General features: G+C 47.1%; 1 protein-coding gene across 6 annotated transcripts in view; it reads left to right on the top strand.

The window, feature by feature from the left end:
- Positions 1-7,392: 7,392 nt before the first annotated feature.
- The window catches only part of BRD3 (bromodomain containing 3), a 43,286-nt gene continuing 41,980 nt past the window's right edge, over positions 7,393-8,698 (top strand). For all 6 annotated transcript variants that reach the window (XR_012625826.1, XR_012625825.1, XM_074845925.1 and 3 more), the window contains exon 1: positions 7,393-7,495. The gene's annotated coding sequence lies outside the window, so the exon portion shown is untranslated. The remainder of the gene's footprint in view (positions 7,496-8,698) is intronic.

Raw genomic sequence — 8,698 nt, 5'->3', positions numbered from 1 at the left:
CCTGTGATGTGGATAGGGTGGTTTTGTTTCTTTCATGTTAGAGACAAAAGTTTGTATTTTGCCTCTCAGTGTTGGCTTTGGAAGTTTTTGCCTGATATTTTTCTCTATATATGTATAAAATACATATGTATGTATGTATAAAAATTCGTATCTATACTGACTAATCCCTCTCTGGAACCTGAAAACTGTAGCCTCAACTACAGATTAATCATAATCCTAAACAAACCCTTAGCCTCTAAGTGTCCTGGATTTTTTTTAAACAAGTTTAAAGTATGATAAACTCCATTTGGTAAAGTACTCAGTCACATACTAGACTGGGTTTTTGACAGCATGGCGCTTGCAGAAAAAGGCAGCTCAACAAGCAAGGACATTTCTTTGGGACTGCATAATGTGAGTACCTGGGGATTTGCATGGACAGCCCATTGTCTCTGGAGAAAATTTAACTTGTTGTTTATGAGACATCTGTGAGGGTCTTTCTTGCTCCCTCAGCCGTGCTGCCACAGCTGGGATCAGCAGGATGTGATATCTGTCCAAATTCCCTCTCTGGAAAAGTGTGGGGTTTGGCAGGCATCTCCCTCACAGAATCTTTCATTCCATTTAGTTCAAAACAGCCTGAACTTGGTGACCTGCCAAGTACACTGAAAAATACACCTGTCTGAGCTTTTTGGGGGGATAGCAGCTTCCCATAATGATGAAAGGGAAAGAAAAGTCCGTAAGTGGCTCAGATGATATGGAAGCGAGTGCTTTCAGTGCTACTGGGATGGCGTTAAGGGTGCCAGGAACAGAGCTGAGGCCATGGGTCCTGCTATGACTAACGTATACAATTTTGTCACAGGTTCTACCAAGACCAGAATTAATCCAGTCCTGCAGATTTGATCCAAAGGGCATTAATGTTTGCGGAAAAGCTCCCACTAACTTCAGTACATGCTGGATCTGCTCTTTAGACCTGACTGCTGCAAACAAGCTCGTGCTTACGTTTGCAATGGTGAGTAATAAGGCACTAAGCTTACAAGCTGTGTAAGCCCATGTTTATGTTTTGGCACAATTAGCAATCTCAGGACTTTTATTTGCTTGGGCCTCTCAGCAGGCAGAGGAAGCGCGGAACAGACTTGCTGTGTGTTACACGCTGCTCAAGAAACAGAGGGAGGAAGAACTCATGAGAGACCTGCTGCATCTCTTAGGCTTTTAAAGAGCAGCTGATCTCTAACATATAGCTGTTTCTGTGTGGTTGCTAATATGCTGCTCTGTTTTTTTTCTAAATCCCAGATACATCATGTTCATATGTTTCTTCTGGGATTTAAAGACAAACACTGAACCTTTTCCAGGCTGATATTTCTACCTCCCCCACTACAGTATGAACCTTGCTTGCATCAGTGCCAACATTTTTTCTTTTAAAACTAGGAAATCTTACCCCAGTGGAGAGCAGGTAGGATTTGATTCATTCTGCCCTGAGAGGGATGTGTACACTCACTTAGCCTGGGCACGAGGGGCCTATGGAAGTTGAAGAACTTCTTTCAAAGTAAGATCATTGAAGACTGCATGTGTAGACCTCCACGTTAGTAAGGACCTATTAAGAAACAGTCCATGTTTCTGAAGATAAGGCAGGACTTCACACAGGATTGAAGTCCAGCAACGTGCTATAGTGTATCATTCAAAGCAGATTCCCCCCAATGCGAGTCACAGCCAAGTTAATGCATAAAGGCTGCTGATTTGAGAGCCCCAGACTGAATCACACACCGTCTGACTGCCAGACACGATGACAGCCTGCCTCTCCCAGCCACTTCAACTGGAGCAGCAGGTTCTCAGCACCTCTGTGAATCAGGAGCTTCATTCTTGGCTGGTGCAAATGGTTGCAACTCCAATGAAGGGACAGTTCAATACGATTAGCTCATATCCCTGAGACAGTTTTAGTGAAAACTGAATATATTTATTACTCATTGTAATTTAGAAATCAAGATGTTTGAAAGTATCACTGTTTAGTTAGAGCATCTCGTTACCATTCTCTCCTGTCTTTGTAAGAGGGCAGGAGAAAAAGTAAGAAAACACACAGGAATCCACTAGGGCTTTAGCCAGCAGAAATCTAGCATGTTCTAGTAACTGTTAGTTTAAACTGCCAACTCAGTAGCACACACTATTCACAAGCTTGCTTACCTGTGCAAACCACTGTGTTAACAGCAGGTGCTAGGTCTCTACAGCAGACTGAATGTGTAACAAAACCATTTAGATGCAGCTAATTTACAAATAAACATATTTACTGTGGCCAAAGATACGTAGCCGTACTGGCTGGGCAGTTTCTCTTCACTTCTCAAATTCTATGGTCATGTCCCTTTCTTCTCTCCCGCAATAGTTTAGGCCTTTGATCTGCTTCTTTCCATACATATAAATCCACTGTATCCCAGCCTCCAGCTCCTCCAAGTAATGCTTCTTGCTACATCCTGATAAAAGACACCAAGGTCAGATGGAATATTCTGTGAGCTCTTCATTCCCTTCCTCTCCGTTGCAGGGGAAGTCACTCATCTCCTTTTCTCTGTTTTGAGAACTGCCAATCCAAAAGGACATTATTTAAACCCACTCCAGACCCTCCATTGGATACTGTCCGTCTCCAGACCAGCATTTAGATCATAATCAAAACTTACATTTGCAGATGATCCTTTGGGTCTTGGATAGCTCAATTCTTTCCTGACTTCCCATCAATTACCATAGTGCTGTGCCTTTTGGGGCTTGTAGACATCCTGGCTCCTGGGTTCCCTGTTTGGGGGCTCTGCTCACACATTTCCAGAAGAAGACTGAACACTGAAGAGACAAAGGTCCTATCGGCACTGAGGAGCCAGGGTGACCTCACCAACCGGTATGTCCAGGCTCTCAGAACTACAAAGTATGAGTCAGAATTGCTGAGTCCCAGTTCTGGCTCTGCCCATGATTCTCTGCATCATCATATTCCCTCTCAGCTTCCTCAGCTGAAAAACAGGGCTCGTAATATTTCCTTACCTACAAAAGCTGTTAGGAGGATTATTGCATTGTTGTGAATTCCACAGATGAAAGGGTCTACAGAAGAACAAACTGCAATTATTGTTTCAAACCTCTGCCCTAGTCCTGTCATCCTTAACTTACTGAATAACGCTTACTCAATCGAGGAAACACAGCCATTACAGTGAAGAAAATCATTGGTAAAGATGACTCTCTGTTGCAGTAAGAGCATTTATCCCCTTGTGTTCAACATCCTTCTCTCTGCCACTGGGATGATCGGACTCATATAATCCCAGGCATTTACTACATGCTCTTAAGCAATCTTCTATTTGGGCACTATTATTTCTTTATCCCAACATGACTGTTATTTAATAACTTCTCTTTTCGTAATGTATAAGGACATCCACTCTGGAGATAGCAGCTGCTGGTTATAGGCTCTGCTGTGAGTCCACTGATATGTAAGGTCTCTTGGAGCTCATGGTGGCTGATGGCTGACAAAATGGTCAGAATGGCCAAATTTACCTGCCTTGAGGCATGTGGAGCTTGCATCAGCCCTTCGTGTGCATGTAAATGTACAGAGTGCCTACAGATGTGCCCAGAGATGGAGGCCAGAATGCATCGCCGATGCGGTATTCACACCCCTTCGAAGGGCACCCTTCTCCACTCGTCATCCCTTGGTAATTCCCAAGTACAAATACTAACCAAGAGCTCCCTTGCAGCGGGGAACTATGGCGTTGATGGTGAAGCAGGCACTGAATGGTAAGGTAAAGAATCAGAAGCTTACAGTTAGCACCTATAGCAAAGGTCAGAAAAATCAGTGCTCTGCATTAGTGTTCCCAGCAGTCCCTGATTACTATTAAGGACTGTTGGGTGCAGTCCTGCCACTGAATGTGGCCAGTTCTCACAAAACTCATTGGTCCCACAGAAACAAGCATCTCCCTTTTCTGCTTCCATCCACCCTTGTTTTCAAAAGACTCAGGTGCTACCCTGGACACCAAGAGCAGAGGAGCAAAAAGTGTCAAGTATTTAGCACCCCTGAAAACCACTCTGGTTTTGCACAAGTTTTTTCTTGTTAAAGCCTATGCACAAAGCTTCCTAGAAGGATGTATTGTACCACTGGGCATTAGGAGTTAAAAGTAGTGCAATGACAAGGAATAAATAGACTGCAGGTGTTAGTTAACAAGGTACTAATTGGGTAACTGGAGGTGCAATATAAAAGACCACAGAGGCTAATCAAACGGCTTTGGGTGAATCTAGGATGCTCCTCTGGGCTTAGGGAGGAGGAAGTAAAAAGCTACTGCTGTAGTCTTGTATTTTATGGAGAAGCTGCCATTAAGGTATCCTAGAATAGGCAGACTGTTACCCTTTGTGTGTAAAACTAATGTGACAAAAGTAGTTCAGAAGTGAATTTAAAGATTGCAGCTATCTTCCTCAGTCTAACTGCTTTTATTTTGGGCTAGGTAACTTGTGCTTGAATCACTCTGATTTGATTTCACTGTACCTCCTATGGGACTCACTCAAACTGAGTCAGCCTGTACCTGTTTGGCTAAACTATTTATGCCTTGCATAAACACAGCTTTAAGGATCCCTAGAACGTGTTTGCTTTCTTATTCCCTTGGAGGATGCAGCTGGGTTCAAGTGCAAGTTTGCAGACTTACAGGTAGGTGTGTGAGTGGTATGTTCCAGGTTGAAAGCTGATAATTATGAAATCTCTGGGGACAGTTTCCCATGTGAATTACTTTGCCTGCTCAGCCTGATGTATAATGAACATAACAATTTGGGATGAAACTGTCTATGCCCACCCTGGGTGAGATACGGAACTATAAGGTGTAGTCAGAGACTGGTTTGGGGCTGCAGTTTTGACACACCCTCCATCACCAAGCTGCTCTTGAAAGTGGATTTGCAGTGAGGATCAAACTCCAGTTTTTACCTTGTGTGTATTCCTGTGAGGTGACTCTGCCCTGCCAGCTTGAAGGGCTTTATACTCTTGCAGGGACCATCCCAGCTGCTCTTGTCTCTGCCCTTTTGCCTGCGTTCACCCATTTTGCTCAGCTCTCCTGTTGCACTCTCTGCGTGTTGCTGAGGTTGCTGAACGTTTTGCATTATGAGACCCCCTGTTCAGCTGCTCGTAGCTCTGCCAAGTCTTACATTTCAGCCAACACACTTTTTTGTTGCAGGAGTTTGTCTCAAACTACAATATAAATACATTTAAAACTCAAACTTTCAGATTGTGGTTCAGCTGAAAATGAGTCTTTAGAGTGAAAGGTGTATGTTTTCCCAAGCATTCATAATGAATACTCAGCTAATTACTCCCTGCCCCCTCTCTTGGAAGGCTTCAGCCTGTCAGCTTTTCCAAACCCCCATGCCTAGAGCGACAGCAGTTTTCATTTAGGGGCTCCATGGTCATGTTCATGCTTTGGTGTCTGTGTATGTTATGGCATTCAGAAATTTATACTCTGCTTATCTGTGTGGATCAGGCACGTACTGGAGCAGGACAGTACGTTCAAAAGAACTGACCTGGTCGTCTTCAGCTCTCGAATGCTTTGATACACATGTACTCTTTTGGAATTGCCTTGGAAATAGGAATACAGCAGAATGATGGTACAAAGTTCCCTGTGCTGAAAATCCAGTCCATCCCTATACCCCTGATATCTGGTACCCAGGACACTTGTTGGCAGGACAGAGTTCAGGTGGTGTTTCAAAGGGATTTCCCCCTGCAGTCTGGCAGCATGGAATGTGTGACAACCAGACATGGGGCAGGTTTAGCAAACACGAGCTTGTGAAGTGTGGCTGTTCCCCTTAAGAAGACCCAGAATGTACCATTTACTGCTTGCATGCTCTGTGTTCCTGCAGAGGCCCTGTGCTCTGGGTGTGGGGGGCACTGAAGTGACTCGTGTACCTGATGGTTAAGTCAAAAAGGTCAACTTGTAGGAGGGAAGCCCAAGGCACACACTGACCAAGTGTGGGGTTGGGGTGTTCATGCAGATGCAACTTCAACGCTGTCTTACAGAGTACGTCCAAGGGCAGTACAGTTGTGAGTTCCTGAATTCGCACAAGCCTTGAAGTTGAGTGCAGAAAAGCACTTTTTCTTGGGTTTGGTTGAGGCATATGCGCAACTTTGGTTTCATCCTGAGGCAGCCGCAAGCCTGGCTAAGTGGAATTTTCCTAAGCATCTATCCTTTTGCCTGTGCAAAAACCAGTCTTTCTGATTATATCAGACCTTCCTGAGAAATATCAGTCCCATTGGTCATGTTTTTCAAAAGCTAATCTTCTGGAAATAAGGTCTTCTAGTAAAACTGCCTTTGCCTTATGGTTACAATAAACTGACTTATTAATTGGCATCACAGCGTGGCTGTCAGTAACAGGCAGCGTGGCAGCCTCTGCTGGCATATGTGTCCACAGAGAAATTCTTATTTTATGTTGGCGCTCAAATGTTTCCCCTGGACTCATTTATTTTCCAACAGTTCTATTTTTTTTTTCTTTTTGTGCTGTGGCAATTGAATCATATTTGGGGTTATAGCAGTATTTCTTTTAAAAATTTGTTTGCAGTTGTAGATTTGCTTCAGGATATAGGCTGTGTTGGTCTGTTATTTGGAAGTGTTTGTGTTTGTAACAGTACTCATGGTTGTTGGTGCTCTCGTGGGTGTGTTTGTAAAATTAATATTCTAGTGTTATTGTATACATTAATTTTTGTTGTTTTCAGCAGTTGACAATATTATGAAATGCAGTAACCAGTGCAAACTACATCAGGTTGTGGGTTTTCTTGGTGGATTTTTTTTTTTGCCACTTACTACTACGGCTTGCATTGGCGGCGTTCTATTTTTATCGCAGCTCGTATTAGTTGTTGCGTAATAAATGTGAGAGCGCGTTACCCAATGCAAACCGCGATTTAAAAAAAAAAAAGGGGGGGGGGGGGGTGTGCAAGGCAGCTCCCGCAGTTGTGATTTAGAATTCGGACTCCCGCAGCACGCGTGACCCTGCGTGGGGGCAGCCGCGGGGCTGAGGGGGACCCCCCGCCTTTCCACTCGCACTTTTAAGGGCTCTTGTTGTACCTTTCGAGCCCGAGAGGCGCGACTGCAGGCGGAGGGAGGTGGGGGGGGAAGCCGGGATTTTCCCCGGCTCGGGGGAGGGGGGGACCCGCCAGCCGCCACCTCCCTGCGGGTTTTTACCGCGGTGTCCCCCAACCCAACCCAACCGAGGCGTTCTCTCCGCCGGGGGGAGCGGGTCCACCCGCCCCGCCGCCCCCTGACCGGGGCATCACCCCTGCTGTTTCTCTCCCCAGCCCGCCGGTCCGGGGAGGGAGCGGGGGGCCAGGGGGGACCTGCCGGCTTCTGGGACTTGTAGTCCGGGGGCTGGCGGCCGCCTCCCCCCCGGCCCGGCCCGGGACTACCGGCCCCACATGGCCTTGCGCCCCGGCGCATGAGCTCTTGGGCGCTGTAGCGCATCTATTATACTGCCTTGCCGAGGATAAAAAGAAGAGCAACTGGAGGGACTATAAGGCAAACGTTGCTGGAGCTGCCGGGGCAAAGTAATCTATTTAATCTTTCCCTTTATTTGTTAGATGCTTGGGTGTGCATTGCTAGCACTGGGCCATGGTTTCTGGAGGGAGGGGGACCGGGGAAGAAGGGGGAGGAAAGCAAAACCCACTTGGGAAAGGCCAATGCTGATTTTTCTTTTTTTTTTTTTTTTTTTCCCCTCCTCTCTTCTTCTGCTCCTTCTTCTTGCGAGAGCCCCGCGTCGCTCCCCGCGGCCCCGCAGCCTTTGTGCGCCGCGACAATGCAACAAAGCGCGGCGGGGCTGGCTGCAGCCTGGCCATTGATTTCCTCCCGGCCCCGCCGCTCCTGCCCACCCTTTTCTTCTTCTTCTTCTTCTGCCGCTTCTTCTCCATCTTCTGCTCCCCCCTCCCCTTCTCGCCGAGCGCCCGAAGACGCCCCGGACGGGCGCAGCCCCGGCCCCGCGGAGCCCCGCGTCCCCACGCAGGAGGGGTTTTTCTTTCTTTCCTTTTTTTTTTTTGTTTTTCTTCTTCTTCCCCCTCTCTCGCTCGCTTTCCCTCGCTCGCTCTCTCTGCCCGCCATCTTTTGAAGGGGAAAATTAGGGGCGAGGAAAAGGAGGGCTGCACGCGCCCTGAAAAACAAGAAAAAAAGCAAGAAAAAAGAGGGGGGGGGGGGGAGCGCAAAAGAGAAGGGGGGGGAAGAAAAAAGCGGGGGGGGACAACACACACACACACACCGACTAGGCAGCAGCAAGCCCCCGCTCCCGGCGGTGCGCGGCTCCGGCGGCGGGGCGCGGGGCGCGGAGCGGGGCGCGGCGGCCCTGGGCCAGCGCCGGCTGCTCCCGGCCATTTCCCTCTGCCCCCGCCGCCGCCTGGCTTATGAGCTGGAAAAAGGTCTGAGCGGGCTGCATAAGATGCGCCGAAAAGTGCCGCGTTTCGTGGGTCGTCCGTGTCCGCCTGCATGTGTTTGTGTGGCTGTGGATCTATACAGCTGCTTTGCTCGTGGAAATAGCTGGTGTTTACCGAACTTTTGCAAATAAATGGAAACCAAGGGTTCGTTGCCTAAACTTGATATGCTTTATGGGTGTAAAAAGAAACGCAGATCACAGATTTATATATAGAAGTGTCACGCTATAAATAATGCTACCGATAATAAAATGTAAAACTTCAAAACTCAGCCGTACTTTTCCTCCGTTTATACTACTTGTTTGTTTTTTGCACCTCCCTGGGCGCTGGGGA

The sequence above is a fragment of the Strix aluco genome, chromosome 20 (genome assembly GCF_031877795.1).
Source record: "Strix aluco isolate bStrAlu1 chromosome 20, bStrAlu1.hap1, whole genome shotgun sequence".
Classification (NCBI taxonomy): Eukaryota; Metazoa; Chordata; class Aves; order Strigiformes; family Strigidae; genus Strix; species Strix aluco.
The sequence above is the reverse complement of the archived record's forward strand: the minus strand, read 5'-3'. Positions and strand labels throughout refer to the sequence as shown.